The sequence below is a fragment of the Pristiophorus japonicus genome, unplaced genomic scaffold, assembly GCF_044704955.1.
Source record: "Pristiophorus japonicus isolate sPriJap1 unplaced genomic scaffold, sPriJap1.hap1 HAP1_SCAFFOLD_165, whole genome shotgun sequence".
NCBI classification, from domain to species: domain Eukaryota; kingdom Metazoa; phylum Chordata; class Chondrichthyes; family Pristiophoridae; genus Pristiophorus; species Pristiophorus japonicus.
In genome coordinates, this window is record NW_027251331.1 from 337,893 (window position 1) to 355,317 (window position 17,425).

Here is a 17,425-nt window from a genome sequence, read left to right on the forward strand (position 1 = left end):
TGTGCTACTAACTTATAGATTAATAGAATAAGGGAATGGTAACAGTACGGAAGAAAAACATTCCACCCGTCAAGTCCATGCCAAATATCAACTAGTCCCACCCGCCCTGTCATTTACCAGCAGCTGTCATTTCTTTTCCTTCGGATAATTATCCAACACCATTTTGAAAGATAATATTGAGTCTCCATCCACCGCCCTTTAAAGCAGTGTACTCAAGATTATAACCACTTGCTGAGGAATGGCCACTCCTGTTCCTACGTATCAAGACAGAGAATCACGGGATCAATTCATGCCACACTCAAAAATTTGCTTAACATAGCACCGTCATTCTATTCGCATAACGCAAGCTCCTGAATTATCGTCCAGCTGTTGAGCTAAAAGATCTGGTTATGTTCCCAACACTACTAATACCACAGCGTTTCCGTCGTGTAGTGGTTATCACGTTTGCCTTACACGTGAAAAGTCCCCAGTTCGAAACTGCGTGGAAACATTTTGCAAACGTGTTCAATTGATGATGAGAACAAATTGAACAAATCATATTAGTAGTTAAACATCAACAGAGCGCAGTGTCTCATGACGCGGTTGCATTTGCTGATTTCTCTGTACAGTTCTGCACACACTAAAACTCTACACAGTGTTTATCACCCCCTACAGTTTCCAGCACTGACGGTGGAGTAATCCTATCTGAAAGCAGCACATTCCGTGCATTCAATCCAGCTGTGAGAGATTATTAAAGGATCCTGCCGCGCCACATCGAAAATCAAAGCCACAAACAAACCCATACGCTAATCGCTCTTCCCCAGCTCCAGTGTGAGTGAGGGCGGGACAAGCCCCAACATTCCGAGCCCGCACTCGCCAATCCGTCGCTGCCAGAGGAAAGTGGCGAAGGCAGCATCATCAGTGGTTCACCGCCCTTTACTGGGCTACAAAATGCCACGGTGCGAGCAAAAACTCCGCATACACCAAACAGCAGCCTCTTAAGACTCTTAATCTCAGTTTCATGAATTCGAGCCCCAGATTGAATGAACATTTTATCACTGGAAAAACCTTTAATTAGCCAATCGCCTCGTTTTGCATCATGATAATAACACTAACTGATAATTGTGTAATCATACAACTTTACAGCTTGGAATGAGTCATTTTCGAACCATCGAATCCGCACCGGCCGAAAAACGTCCAGTTTTCGGTGTAACCCTGCACCTTTAGGCATTTCAAATGAACATTCAAATATTTTTAAATGTGATGAGGGTTTCTCCCTCCACCACACTTTTAGGCAGTGAGTTTCAGACACCTACAAATATCTGGATGAAGGATGTTCCATTTTAGTCCCCATTAACACTTATACTAATTATTTTTAATTTATGCCCCCTGGTTGTTGACCTCTCTACTATGGAAAATAGGCCCTTTTAATCAACTATATCTTGGCCACTCTTAATTTTATATACCTTAATGCTGTCGCCCATCAGCATCCTCTGTTGCAAGGAAAAGAAACCCAGCCTATGCAATCTTCTCCTCATAGCAAATTGCTCCACTCCCAGCAATCTCCTCTATGCCCTCTCCAGCGCAATCATGTCCTTCCTTCAATACGGTGAACAGGACTGCACGGAGTACTCCAGCTATGGCCTAACCTGAATATTATACAGTTCTCGCATATCCCACTTGCTGTTCTGTTCCTTGCCTCTGCAAATAAAGGCAGCCATTCCGTATGCCTTCTTAACTAACTTATCCAAAAGGCCAACTACCTTCAGGGATCTGTGGACATGCAATCCCAGTTCCCTTTGTTCCTCTATATGTTCAATGTCCTACCAGTTGATGTGTATTCCCTTTCCTTGTTAGCCCTCCACAAATGCAACGATCTCGCACGTCTCTGTATTAAATACCATTTGCCATTGTTCTGCCCACCTGATCAGTTAATTGATATCTGCCTGCAGTCTCCAACTTTCGGTCTTCATTATCAACCACACTGCCTATTTTATTTCACTGACAACCTCTCAATCATAACTTCTATATTCAAGTTTAGATCATTGATAAATACCATAAAATGCAATGGAACTAGCTCTGAAGACAGCGGGACCGCACTGGAATCATCCTTCCATTCATAAAAACACCCATCAAATATTACACTTGGCTTCCTGCCTCTGAGACAAGTTTGGATCCAATTTGCCACTTCGCCCTTGATCCTATGGGCTTTTACTTTCATGTCCAATCTGCTGTGTGGGACCTTAGCGAAAGCATGAATAAAGTCCATAAAGACGACATCATACGCACTGCTTTATCGACCCACCTGGTGACCTCCTCCAAAAATGCAACAAGTTAGTCAAACGCCACCATTCCTTAACAAATTGTGCTGACTGTCCTTATTAACCAGTGCCTTTCGAAATGTAGACAATGTATAATAGTTAAATTTTATGCTGCTTCCACGGGAAAACATCATTAATTAACTGATGCTCTTCATTTGCACAACTAAAGAAAGGTTAACTGAAGGAGAGTCTTCAATTGAATAATTTGTCTGTGCTCTGCAATTTACCTCATAAACCATTTTGGACACTATGCTTTTGTGGTCTGCTTCAAAATGCTCATTGCTTGTAACAATACATGAGACTGGCGAAGCTGTGAGATAGACTGTCGAGCAAGGGACTGGTTATAGTGAAACAGCAGAGAAAATATACATTCTGGAAGAATAACATCGAAAAGAAATGTGACGCCAGAAAGATGATTAAATGCTGAGTCACTTTCAGCAAAAAATTCCTATCCCAAACATTTCTCTGACAGAAAATTCACAAAACAAAAATGATGCTTTTAAAAGTCATTAAACCAGAATTTTCGCACACCCGAATCTTCTGAGTAAGATGTCTCTCGCTCAGCGGACTCAATCCATGTCCCTTTGCAAAATTCTGCTTCCATGCACACTATTAAATATGCCACTAACTTATAGAATCACAGAATAAGGGAATGGTTACAGCACGGAAGAGCCAGATTCGGCCCGTCGAACCCATGCCGCCTCTCAACGAGTGGCACTCCCCCATCATTTACCCGCAGCTGTGCAATTTTATTCCTTCAGAAACTTATCCAACTCCATTTTGAAAGATAAGATTGAATCTGCCTCCACCGCCCTTTAAAGCAGTGTATTCCTGATTCTAACCACTTGCTGAGGAATGGCCACTCATGTCCCTATGTATAAAGACAGAGAAACAGGGGATCAATTCCTGCCACACTCAAAAATTTGCTAAATATAGCACTGTCATTCTATTCTCATAATGCAAGGTCCTGAAGTGTCGTCGAGCTGTTGAGCTTAAAACTCTGGTTATGTTCCCAACGCTGCTGCTACTGCAGCGTTTCCATAGTGTAGTGGCTATCACCTTCGCCTTACGTGCGAAAAGTTCCCGGTTCGAAACCGGGTGGAAACTTTTCGCAAACATGTTCAATTAATGATTAGAACAAATTGAACAATTCATATTCGTGGTTAAATATGAACAGAGTGCTGTGTCTCAAGATGTTATTGCATTTGTTGGCTCCTCTGTGCACACGCAAACTCTGAGCTGTGTTTCTCACTCCCTCCCGTTTCTAGCCCTGACCATGGAGTAAACCCGATCTCATAGCTGCACATTCCGTGCATTCAGCTCAGCTGTGAGAGAATATTCAAGGATCCTGCCGCGCTGCTTCGAAGATCAAAGCCACAAACAAACCCATACACTAATCGCTCTTCCCCAGCTCCAGAGTGAGTGAGGGCGGGACAATTCAAACATTCCGATTCCGCACTCTCCAATCAGCCGCTGCTGGTAGAAAGCGGCGAATGCAGCATCATCAGCGGTTCACCATCCTTCACTGAGATACAAAATGTCGCGGTTCGAGCCAAAGCTCCCCGTACACCGAATAGTAAACTCTTTATCTCAGGTTCTTGAATTCGAGCCCTGCTGCCACGAACATTATTTCACCATTAATGAGCTGATCGCCTCGTTTCATCATGAAAGTAATGCTAACCGATAATTATATAATCGTAGAAGGTTACATCATGGAAGGAGTGTTTTTAGGCCCATCGTATGTGCACCGGCCAACATATGTCCAGTTTTAGGTGTGTAACCCTGCACCTTACGGCATTTCAAATGCACATCCAAGTAATTTTTAAATTTGCTGAGGGTTTCTTCCTGAACCACACTTTCAGGCAGTGAGTTCCAGACCCCCACATCTGGATAAAGAATGTTCCCTTCAAATCCCCTTTAACCCTTACACTAAAGACTTTTATTTATGCCCCCTGGTTGTTGACCACTCTACTATGAGAATTAGGCCCTTTTATTCAACAATATCTCGGCCCCTCCTAATTTTATACAACCTAATGCTGTCGCCCATCAGCCTCGTCTGTTGCAAGGAAAACAAACCCAGCCTATCCAATCTTCTCCTCATAGCAAATTGCTCCAATCCCGGCAACATCTTCGTTAATCTCCTCTGTACTCTCTCCAGCGCAATCAAGTCCTTCCTTCAATGCGGTGACCAGAACTGCACGCAGTACTCCAGCTATGGCATTACCAGAAATGTATACAGTTCTAACATGCCACACTTGCTGTTCTGTTCCATATCTCTGCCAATAAATGCAACCATGTCGTATGCCTTATTAATTAACTTATCTAACTGGCCAACTACCTTCAGGGCTATGTGGACATGCAATCCCAGTTCCTTTGCTCCTATACACTTCTCAATGTCCTACCAGTTGATGTGTATTCCCTTTCCTTGTTAGTCCTCCACAAATGCATGATCTCATACGTTTCTCGATTAAATTCGATTGACCACATTTCTGCCCTCCTTACCAGTTGATTGATATATGTCTGCAGTCTCCAGCTGTCTTCCCCATTTTCAACCACACTGCCTATTTTAGTATCACCTGAAAACTACTTAATCATAACGCCGATATTCAAGTTTAGATCATAGATAAATACCATACAAATCTATGAACCTAGCACTGAAAACTGCGGAACCCCATTGGAAACATCCTTCCAGTCACAGAAATACCCATCAAACCCTTTGTTTCCTGCCTCTGAGCCAAATTTGGATCCAATTTTACACTTCTCCCTGGATCCCATGGGATTTACTTACATAAACAGTCTGCTATGTGGGATCTTCGCGAATGCATTAATAAAATCCATATACACTAAATTATAGGCACTAATTAGTCGACACACCTGGCGACCTCCTCCAGAATGCATTCAAGTGATTCAAAAGCGACCCTTCCTGAACAAATCGTGCAGACTTACTGATAAATCAGTGTCTTTCGAAATGCATAACATGTATAATGGTTAAATGTTATCCTGCTTTCACGGGAAAACGTCATTAATTAACTGATGATCTTCATTTGCACAACTAAAGAAATGTTAACTGAAGGAGAGTCCTTCATTGAATAATTTTCTGTGCTCTGAAATTTATCTCTTAAACCATGAAGCGTTTTAGACAATGTGCTTTAGTGACTTACTTCATCATGATCATTGTTGGTAACATGTACATGGGACTCGGAAAACAGAGAGATCGACTGTAGACCAAGAGACTGGTTATTGTGAAACAGCAAAGAAAATATACATTCTGGAAGAATAGCATCGAAAATAAATGTGCTGCCAACAGCCAGAAAGAAGATTAAATGCTGAGTCCCTTTCCGCAAAAAATTCCTTTCCCAAACAGTTCTCTGACCGAGACTTCTAAAAACAAAAATGATGCTTTTAAAGTCACTAAACCCGAATTTTCACGCACCCTTATCTACTGATCAGATGCCTCTCGTTGTGCCGACTCAAGCCACGACGCTTTGCAATATTCTGCTTCCATCCGCACTATTAAATGCGCCACGAACTGATATAATCACATAATAATGGAATGGTTACAGCACGGACGAAGTCCATCGGCCGGTGGAGCCCATCCCAACCATCAGCAAGTCCCACTACACTGTCGTTTACCACAGACGTGAATTTATTTTCCTTCAGATACATATCCAACTCCCTTTTGAATGATACGATTGACCACTTTTTAAGAAAGGAGGGAGAGAGAAAATGGGTAATTATCGACCGGTTCACCTGACATCAGTAGTGGTTGAAAATGTTGCAATCAATTATTAAAGTTAAAATAGCACCACATTTGAAAAGCAGTAACGGGATCGGTCCAAGTCAGCAGGATGTATCAAAGGGAAATCCTGCTTGACAAATCTTCTAGAATTTTTTGAGGATGTAACTCGTAGCGTGGACAAGGGAGAACCAGTGGATGTGGTGTATTTGTATTTTCAAAATGATTTTGTCAGGATCCCAAACAAGAGATTGAAGTGCAAAATTAAAGCACATGGTATTGAGGGTAATGTATTGACGTGGACAGAGAAATGGTTTGAAGGAAGGAAGCAGGAAGTTGCGATAAATGTGTCGTTTTCATTAATGGCAGGCAGTGATCAGTGCAGTTCAGTAGTGCTCAGTGTTGGATCCCAACTATGTACAAGATACATTCATGGTTTGGATGAGGGAATTTAGTGTAATATCTCCAAGTTTGCAGATGATACCAAGCTGGATTGTAGTGGGAGCTGTGAGGAGGATGCTAAAAGGCTGAAGTATGAATTGGACAGGTTTGGTGAACGGGCAATCGCATGGCAGATGCAGTATTATGTGGATAAATGTGAGGTTATCCACTTTGATGGCTAAAACACGAGGGCAGAATGTTATCTGAATGGCGGCAGATTAGCAAAAGAGAAGGTGCAGCGAAACCTGTGTATCAAGGTACATCAGTCATTGCAAGTTGGCATGCAGGTTAAGCAGATGGTGAAGAAGGCAAATGGTATGGCGGCCTTCATAGCTAAGTGATTTGAGTATTGGAGCAGGGCATTTTTACTGCAGTTGCATAGGGCCTTAGTGAGGCCTCACCTGGAATATTGTATTCAGTTTTGCTCTCCTAACCTGAGAAAGGACATTCTTGCTATGAGGGAGTGCAGCGAAGGTTCATCAGACTTATTCCTGGAATGGCAGGGCTGACTTACGAGGAGAAACTGTATCGACTGGGCTTGTATTCACTGGGGTTTAGAAGGATGAGAGGGGATCTCATAGATACGCATAAAAATCTGACTGGACTGGACAGGTTAGGTGCAGGAAGTATGTTCCCGATGTTGGTGAAGTCCAGAACCAGGGGATATCGTCGAAGGCTAAGGATTAGGACTGAGATTATGGAGAATCTTCTTCACTAAGAGAGTTGTCAACCTCTGAAATTCCCTGCCACAGAGACTTGTTGATGCCAGTTCATTGCATATATTCAAGCGGGATTTAGATATGGCGCTGACGCCTAAAGGGATCAAGGGGGATGGAGAGAAAGCAGAAAAGGGTACTGAGGTGAATGTTCTGCCATGATCTTAGTGAATGGTGGTGCAGGCTCGAAGAGCCGAGTGGCCTACTCCTGAACCTATTTTTTTTGTTTATATGTTTCCTTTTTTCTATTCAGATGTTTGCTAGCTTTCATATATGAGCTGACAGAAATCAATAAGCTGCTTTCTGTCGCTCTTTGAGTAAAGAGAGAGACAGCTGTAATATAACTACGGCCATGCCAGTTTGAAAAAGTCTAATCTTTGAGGTGAGGCAGACTAAAGCCTGGTAAGTCTTTGGAAGTAAAGCGGACTGTGAATTCAATGTGCTGTAGACTTTTGCTGCCACCACAGGCTGCTCACAATATTCACACGGGCGTCAATCAATCCACCCTTAATGCAATTTCTCTCTCACCCCTCCTTGTTTTTCCAAATCGTTGCTGTCCATTCTTCTGCTGCCATAGAAAGTCAAGTGGGTCCACACAAAACCAAAAAAAAACACAGCAGCAAAGTAACCGAGCAAAACAACACATACTAACCAATAAGTCCTTGTCATCGAATGCATCCACGATCAAACTGAGAAATTGTGCTATAATTAACACAGCGTAGCTTATTTCTGCAACAAAGTAGGGACAGGTCTGATTAGTACATGGCTAGGAGTCTTAATACCAGGTGGACGAGGCTTTTCCAATTAATGGAGGTTGTCGCTGCCTTCATTCAGCATTCCATTTGAAGTTCAATCCTGCGCATTCAACAAATCTCTCTTTCGCTCTCGCTCTCCCTATCATTCACTCTCTCTCTCTCTCTCTCTCTCTCTCTCTCTCTCTCTCTCTCATAGGCCCAGGCCTGATTTGTAGTTGCAATGGAGGCTCGGGCGTATACTTTCTCTTTGCTGGCGAGAGATGGCGCGAAGATAGCCAAAAAACAAGGAGGGAAAGCAGGTAAAAGGAAACGTAAGAAGTACAAATGCTTGCGAGCTGTTCGATTGCATTCAAGTCTGAGTTGACAGAAAGCAATAAGCTGCTGCCTGTCGCTCTATGTGCAAAGAGAGGGACAGCTGTTCGATACCTACTGCCACACCAGTCTGAAAAAGTCTAATTTCAGATGTGAAGCAGAGTAAGGCCTGGTTATGACTTGGAAGGGAGACCGACTGGGAATACCAGGTGCTGTAGACAATTGTTGCCACCACAGGCCGCTCGCAACGTTCCCACTGCCATCAAACAATCAACAAACTCTTCACTTCTCCCTCCTGCATTCAATTTCTCTCTTACCCTGTCCTCTTATTTTTCCAAATCTTTGCTGCCATCGTCAATCAAGGGGTTCCACACACAACTAGACAAAACACAACAAAAAATACACCAACTAAATAACCGGGCAAAACAACACACACAAACTAGTAAGTCCTTGTTATACAAACCATCCGAGATCAAAGTCAGACATTGCGCAGTAACTACCACCTCGGAGCTCATTTCTGCACCAAAGTAGGGAATGGTCTCATTTATACTTGTAGTGGATTCTTAATATCACGTGTACTAGGCTTTTCCTATTAGTCAAGGTTGTTGCTGACTTCATTCAGCTCTCCATTTGCTGTTGTTTCCCACTTTTTCAGAATCCCATGTGGCTAGTGGCGACTGCAATTCACCAATCTCATTTGCAACACTCCTCACATTAACACACATGAATTCCAGTAGAATGCTAGGTGGCTTTGCTTTCTTCCTGCATTGAAATGATGCCCTTCCTACACCATTCTTTGTTCTATTGCTGTTTGTCCCTACAGGATTCGATGCATCTTGTCTCTTCTCTCTGCTGCAGCATCCTGGTGCCCCTCCGCCGGCATGTGGACTTTTGCTGCTATAATTTATTGTTCTGCAGTCTTTCACACCCTGCATCTACCCACTTGCATTTGTGTAGCAGCAGCAGAAAGTGCAGGAAAGAAATGGTGTCAGGAAAGTGAGAGAGCGAGCAGCCAAAAGGTTGTTGATGGATTAACGGCAGTGTGTGTGCAGAACCATGAGCGGTCTGTGGCGCCAAAAAAATCTTACTGCACATGGTATTCCCACGCGCTCACCCATCCAAATACTTTCCAGGCCTGACTTTGTTCAGTTTCTAAGATCAAAAGAGATCGGGTTTTTTCACACTATTCTGTCCAGAATCATCAAGACGTTCGCTTTCTCATTACTTAAACGGACATGCGGCTGTTCTTCATTTCTTTTTCTCATTCTATGCATTCATAAAGTAATCAGCACTCAATTTTCCTTTCAGCTTTTTCCTTCCGCCACACCCACCTTTTGCTGCTCTGCCTCGCACAAAAACAAAATAGAAGCCCTACCTCCTTCACTGCCTTGCCTCAAGCTTCAAAACTACATGGCTTTCAACAATCCCTCGCTCACCCCCAAACCTCACGCTCGCCAAACTCGAAATCTCTCAACAGCTCAAATCGCTCACCCACCAAATCTTCCCATCCCCAAATCTCTCCTCCCGCAAAAAGCTTTGCACCAACCCAATACACCAAGATTGTTGAATTTCAAATCCTACCCTTTTTTAATCCAGGTCTCAGTTTTGCCACATTTCGTAACCGCATGTGGCAAGTGACGCCTTCAACACGACAATCTGATTTGTAACATTCATCACATTAATACCTGCATTTCAGCAGACTTTGCTTTTTTCCTGCATTATTATTCGTTGTTCTGTTTCTATTTATCCCTCCCAGGTTTCGAAGCACCTTGCGTTCTTCTCTTTTGCCCCTCTGCCAGCATGTGGTTTTTTGCTATTTTATTTTGTTATTCTGCATCGACCCCCATACATTTGTGTCGCAGCAGAAGAAATTACACAAAAGGAATGTGAGAGAGAGAGCAGCAGAACGGTTATGCATGGATTAAGGTCAATGTGCATGCAGAACCATGAGCAGCATCTGGTGACAGCAATAGCCGACTGCATCTGATATTCCCATGCAGTGTCCCATCCAATTACTCACCCCGTCTGATTCTGCTTAGTTTTCGAGATCAGACGAAGTCACGCGTTTTCAGACTAGTGTGGACGTTGGCATAAGCTTGACTTAAATGGACATACGACTGTTCTTCATTTCATTTCCTCATTCGATGCATGCATGCAAGTAATCAGCACTCAATTTCCGTTTCACCATTTTTCTTAAGTTGTCAACACCTCTTGCTGCTCTCCTCTCATACAAAAAATCTACAAAGCCCTACTATCCCCTTCATTGCCTTGCCTCAAGCTACAAAAGTACCTGAGTTTCACCAATCCCTCACTCACCCCCAAATCACTCATTCATTCACTCGCAAATCTCACTCTCGCCAACTTCGAAATCTCACACCCCCGAATATCGCTCTCCCGCAAATCTTCCAATCCCCAAATCTGACATCACCCCAAAAAAACTTCCACCGCCCCCAAATCGCCACGATTGTTTAATTTCCAATCCTATCAATTTTTAAGCCATATCTCTGTAATAGCCACATTTTAGATCCCCATGTGCAAGTGGCACCTGCAACTCGTCAAGCTCGTTTTTAACACACATGCATTCAAGCAGCATGTTAGTTAGCTTTGCTTTTTACCTGCATTGAATTTATGCTCTTCCTACATTATTCTTTGTTCTGTACCTATTTGTCCCTCCCAGAATCCGATGCACCTTGTCTCTCCTCTCTGCTGCTGCGTCCTGGTGCCCCTCCGCCAGCATGTGTTTTTTTGCGATCTCATTTTGTTTTTCTGCATTCTTTCGCCCCCTGCGTTGACTCCCTTGCATTTGTATAGCAGCAGGAGAATCTGCAGGAAAGAAATGGTGAAAGGAAACTGAGAGAGAGAGCTGCAAAAATGTTGTTGATGGCTTAACGGCAGTGTGTCTTCAGAACCATGAGCAGCCTGTGGCGGAAGCTCATTGCCACTGCACCTGGTATTCCCAGGTGGTCTCCCTTCTCAGTACTAACCAGGCCTTACTCTGCATCCTATTCGAGAACTGATGAGATCAACATTTTTCAGAGTAGTATGGCCGTACATATCTACCGCTGTCTCTCTTTTTACTGAGAGAGCCACAGATAGCTGCTTATAGCTTTCTGTCTGCTGATACAAGAATGCTATCAAACAGCTGAATGCGATCAAACAGCTTGGAAGCATTTGTACTTCTTACATTTCCTTTTCCCTGCCTTACAATCTTCCTTTCTATCTCTCTTCGAGCCATCTCTCGCTAACACCCGCAAAAACTATAAACCCGAGCCTCCATTGCTCTGTACAAATCAGATCTTTGCCGATTGGAGAGCGAGAGAGAGAGAGAGAGTTATTGAAAGCGCAGCAAATTGAATGCTGAATAAAGGCAGTGACAACTTCCTAGCCTAGCATACCTCGTATTAAGTCGCCTATCGAAGTACTAATCAGACCTATCCAGACCTTGTTGCAGAAATGAGCTGCGATGCGGCAGTTGTAGAGCAATGTTTCAGATTGATCTCAATCAATCAACAGTCCCTCAGAATCGAGGAGGACTTGCTTCCACTCCAAAAGTGAGTTATTTGATGGCTGAACAGTCCGATACGAGAGCCAAAGGTGGGACAGACATTCATCGAGGGAAGTGTTCGGTGGGGCTGGTTTGCCGTGCGCTTCTTCTGCTGCCTGCACTTGGCCCCTTCATGCTCTTTACGTTGAGATTCGAAGAGCTCAATCCCGGATGGACTTTGTCCACCTCGGGCGGTCTGTGGCCAGGGTCTCCCAAGTGTCAGTGGAGAAGTCGCACTATACTAGCGAGGCTTGGAGGGTGTCCTTATAACGTTTCCGCTGTCCTCCTTTGGCTCGTTTACCGTGAAGGAGCTCCGCATAAAGCATTTGCTTCGGAAGTCTTGTATCTGTCATGCAAAGCTGATCGAGTGTGGTCAGTGCTTCCATACTGGGGAAGTTAGCCTGGTCGAGGACACTGACGTTGGTGTGCCTGTGCTCCCAGGATATTTGCAGGATTTTGTGGCGACATCGTTGGTGAAATATCTCCAGCGGCATCAGGTGCCTGCTGTACATCGTCCATGCCTCTGAGCCATATAGGAGGGCGGGAATTACTGCTGCTCTGTAGACCATGAGTTTGATGGTAGATTTGAGGGCCTGGTCTTCAAGCACTCTTTTCTGCAGGCACCCGAAGGCTGCGCTGGTAAACTGAAGGCGATGCTGAATCTCCACATCAAGGTCTCCCTTTGAGGCTCACGAGATATGGGAAATGGTCCACGTTGTCCAGTGCCACGCCGTGGACCTTGATGATTGGAGTGCAGTGCTGTGTGGCGATGCCTGGCTGGTGAAGGACCTTTGTCTTACGGATGTTAATCGTAAGGCGCATGCTTCAATATGCCTCAGTGAATACATTGAATATATCCTGGAGTTTAGCCTCTGAATGTGCACGGTCGCAGGCGTCGTCCACATCCTGCAGTTGAATGACAGTGGTTGGGGTGATCTTGGACCTGGCCTGGATGCAGCATAGTTTAACCAGCTTCCCACTGGTTGGTGGTTTAATTGCACTCCAGCGGGGAGCTTGTTGATTGTGAGGTTGAGCATGGGGGCGAAGAAGATTGAAAAGAGGGTTGGAGCGATTACGCAGCCCTGTTTGACCCCGGTGCGGACGTGCATTGCGGCTGTAATGGATCCATTGGTAAGGATCTCCGCCTGCGTGTTATCGTGAAGCTAGTGAAGGATGTTGACAAACTTTTGGGGACATCCGAAACGGAGGAGGATGCTCCATAGAGCCTCACGGTTGACAGTGTAAAATAGTGAAAGTTTTGTAAGTTCGAAAAAGGCCATGTTTAAGGGTTGAAGTTGCTCTCTGCATTTTTCCGGCAACTGGCGCGCTGCAAAGATCATGTCGATTGTGCTCCGTAGGGGTCGAAATCCGGATTGTGATACCTCGAGGAGCTCCTCGGCCACAGTGAGAAGATGATTGAAGAGAACTCGAGCGACAACTTTGCCAGTGGATGAAAGGAGGGAGATTCCACTGTCGTTGCCACAGTCGGACTTTCTCCCGTTTTAAAAATGGTCACAGTCACTGCATCTGTCAGACCTCCAGGCATGCTCTCCTCTCTCCAGATGAGAGAGATGAGGTCATGTATCCGCGCTAACAGCGCCTCTCCACCATATTTTAGCCCCTCAGCACGGATTCCATCCGCACCCTTAGCCTTTTTATTCTTAAGCTGCTTCATGGTTTTGCTTACCTCGTGAACGTTGGAGTTTCACTGAGTTGATGGTGCGTTGCATGCTGCAGAATGTAATCGAGAACACTCGAGCAACGGGCAGGGTCTTGATTGAGGAGTTCTTCAAAGTGCCCCTTCCTTCGGGCGCTGACAGTCTCGGTGTCCTTGATGAGTGTTTACTCGTTCTTGGCCAGGACTGGGTTGGAGCCTTCGGAATTTGGACCGTAGGTGGCCTTGACTGCAGGGAAGAATCCACGCATATCGTGGCTGTCGACCTGTTGTTGCATCTCCTGTGCTTTCTCCATCCATCAACTGTTCTTTTGGTTCCGGGTTTTTTGCTGAACCTGAGCCTTGAGCCATCTGTAATGTTGTTTTGCAGCTCTCGAGTTGGGCTGTTGATTGATGCTCAGAAATGTACTTCATTGCAATGTATTAGTTCTTCGATCTCCTGATCATTTTCATTCTTCAGTCCTGGTGTTTTTTGCTTGAGTGACGAAGTGTCCCTTCACAGGCACTGGTTTCGAGGCCTGGAGGGCAGACGAAGCACGATGTGTATTCAGCATCTCAGTGTCATCAAGGCACGCCAGATTGGTTGTGAGGCGCTGGCTGTATATGGCTCTCTTACCTTGCTCTCTAAGTGCCCCCGCTTTAACTTTTTGTTGAACTGCTTCTGCTGTCGCCTCTGCATTGGGTCAGTGTTAATTTTGATCATGGATCTGATTAGGCGGTGGGCTTTCGGCCAGGGACAGCATCGGCAGGAACTGGGTCCCTTCCGCCAGGGACAGCAGCGGTCGGTACTGGATTGTTTCGGCCAAGGACAGAAGCGGCCGGTTTGATCTAGGATGCTTTGCATGCCAAGGACTTACAGGTTTGGGTGTGCTGAATTGCTCGGTTATTTTGTTGCTGTGTTTTTGTTTAGTTGTGTGTGGACCCCCTTGTCGATCAATGGCAGCAGGAGGATGACGAGCAAAGATTTGGAAAAATAAAGGGAGAGGGTGGGAGAGAAACTGAATGCAGCAGGGAGAAGCGCACAGCTTGTTGTTTGTTTGACAGCAGTGTGAATGTTGCGAGCAGCCTGCGGTGACAGCAAAAGTCGACAACATCTGATATTTGCAGGAAGTCTCCCTTCCAATGACTAATCAGGCATTACTCCGCTTCGCATCCGAAATCAGACATTTTCAGACTGGTAAGGCCAGAGCAATATAACATGTGGCTCTCTCTTTAATCACAGAGCGACAGAAAGCTGCTTATTGCTTTCTGTCAGCTCCTTCGTGAATGCTTTTTAACAGCTCGGAAGCATTTGTGCTTCTTACATTTACTTTTACCTGATTCCCACCTGCTTTTCAATCTCTCTTCGCGCCATATGTCACTAACACACATGTATCCGCGCGAAGAGCATCTCTGCACCATATATTAGCGCCTCAGCACGGATTCCTTCCGCATCCGTAGCCTTATTATTCTTCAGCTGCTTTAAGGTTTTGCTTACCTCGTGCAAGGTGGAGTTTCATTGAGTTGATGGTGCGTTGCATGCTGCGGAATGTAATCGAGAACACTCGGATAACGGGTAGAGTCTCGATTGATGAGATCTTCAAAGTGGCCCTTCCATCGGGCCCTGACAGCCTCGGTGTCCTTGATGAGTGTTTCCTCGTTCTTGGCCAGGACTGGGTTGGAGCCTTCGGAATTTGGACCGTAGGTGGCCTTGACTGCAGGGAAGAATCCACGCATATCGTGGCTGTCGACCTGTTGTTGCATCTCCTGTGCTTTCTCCATCCATCAACTGTTCATTTTGTCATGGGTTTTTTGATGAACCTGAGCCTTGAGCGATCTGTAATGTTGTTTTGCAGCTCTCGAGATGGGCTGTTGCTTGATGCTCAGAAATGTATTGCGCTTGCAATTTATTAGTTCCTCGATCTCCTGATCATTTTCATTAACCAGTCCTGGTGTTTTTTGGTTGAGTGACGAAGTGGCTCTTCACAGGCACTGGTTATAGAGGCCTGGAAGGCAGACCAAGCGCTATGGGGATTCAGCATCTCAGTGTCATCAAGGCTCGCCAGATTGATTGTGAGGCGCTGGCTGTGTATTGCTCTCTGACTTTGCTCTCTCAGTGACCCCGCATTAACTTTTTGTGGAACTGCTTCTGCTGTCCCCTCTGCTTTGGGTCAATGTTAATTTTGATAATTAATCTGAACTACTCGGAAGCATTTGTACTTCTTACATTTCCTTTTACCTGACTTCCCACCTTGTTTTCAATCTCGCTTCGCGCCATCTGTCGCTAGCTCACACACATAGAAACATAGAAACATAGAAACATAGAAAATAGGTGCAGGATTAGGCCATTCGGCCCTTCTAGCCTGCACCGCCATTCAATGAGTTAATGGCTGAACATGCAACTTCAGTAACCAAGTCCTGCTTTCTCGCCATACCCCTTCTTCCCCCTAGTAGTAAGGACTTCAACTAACTCCCTTTTGAATATATTTAGTGAATTGGCCTCAACAGCTTCCTGTGGTCGAGAATTCCACAGGTTCACCACTCTCTGGGTGAAGAAGTTTCTCCTCATCTCGGTCCTAAATGGCTTACCCCTTATCCTTCGACTGTGTCCCCTTGTTCTGGACTTCCCCAACATTGGGAACATTCTTCCTGCATCTAACCTCTCTAACCTGTCAGAATTTTCTACGTTTCCATCTAGTCCCCTCTCATTCTTCTGAACTGCAGTGAAGACAAGCCCAGTTGATCCAGGAAACAACAGCAAATGGCGTGCGAATGAAGTCAGCAACAACCTCGACTAATAGGTAAAGTCGAGTACGCCTGGTCTAAAGAATCCAACCCAAGTATAAATCAGACCTGTCCCAACTTTGTTACAGAAATGAGATCCGGTGTGGTAGTTTAAGCGCAATATCTGAGTTTGATCTCAATGGTTTGGATGACAAGGACTTATTGGTTTGAGTCTGTTGTTTTCCTCGGTTATTTTGTTGCTATATTTTTTGTCTCGTTTTGTGTGGATCCCCTTGACATTCTATGGAAGCAGGAGAATGAGCAGCAAAGATTTGGAAAAATAAAGGGTGAGAGTGAGAGAGTAATTGAATGCAGGAGTGAGAAGCGAAGAACTGTTGTTGATTGATGGCAGTGGGAATGTTGCGAGCATCCTGTGGTGGCAGCAAGTGTCGACAGCACCTGATATTCCCAGTCGGTCTCAGTTCGAAATAGTTACCAGTCTTTAGTCTGTTTCGGAACCGAGAGTAGACTTTTTCAGACTGGCATGGCCGTAGTGATATAACGGCTGGTTCTCACTTTACTCAAAGAGCGACAGACAGCAGCTTACTGATTTCTGTCAGCTCATACATGAACGCTATCAAACATCTGAATAGAAAAAAGGAAACATAGTAGCATAGAAAAGAGATGCAGGAGTAGGCCGTTCGGCTTTTCGAGCCTGCACCACCATTCAATAAGATCATGGCAGATCATTCACCTCAGTACCCCTTTCCTGCTGTCTCTCCATTATCCTTTATCCCTTTCGGCATAAGTGCCATATCCAACTCCCTCTTGAATATATCCAATGAACTGATATCAACAACTCTCTGCGGTAGGGATTCCACAGGTTAACAACTTTCTTAGTGAAGCAGTTTCTCCATAATCTCAGTCGTAATCCTTATCCATAAACGATGTCCCCTGGTTCTGGACTTCACCAACATCGGTAACATTCTTCCTGGACCTAACCTGTCCAGACCCGTCAGAATTTTAGATATTTCTATGAGATCCCCTCTCATCCTTCTAAACTCCAGTGAATACAAGCCCAGTCGATTCAGTCTATCCGTGTATGTCAGTCCTGCCAACCCGGGAATCAGTCTGGTGAACCTTCGCTGCACTCCCTCACTAGCAAGAACGTCCATTCGCAGATTAGGATATCAAAACTGAACACAATATTCCAGTTGAGGCCTCACTAAGGCCCCGTGCAACT

General features: G+C 44.9%; 1 non-coding gene across 1 annotated transcript; it reads left to right on the forward strand.

Annotated features, from left to right (window-relative positions):
- Positions 1 to 3,334: 3,334 nt before the first annotated feature.
- trnav-uac (transfer RNA valine (anticodon UAC)) lies at positions 3,335 to 3,407 on the forward strand. The gene has a single exon. It is a non-coding gene; the product is annotated as a tRNA-Val (tRNA).
- Positions 3,408 to 17,425: the final 14,018 nt, after the last annotated feature.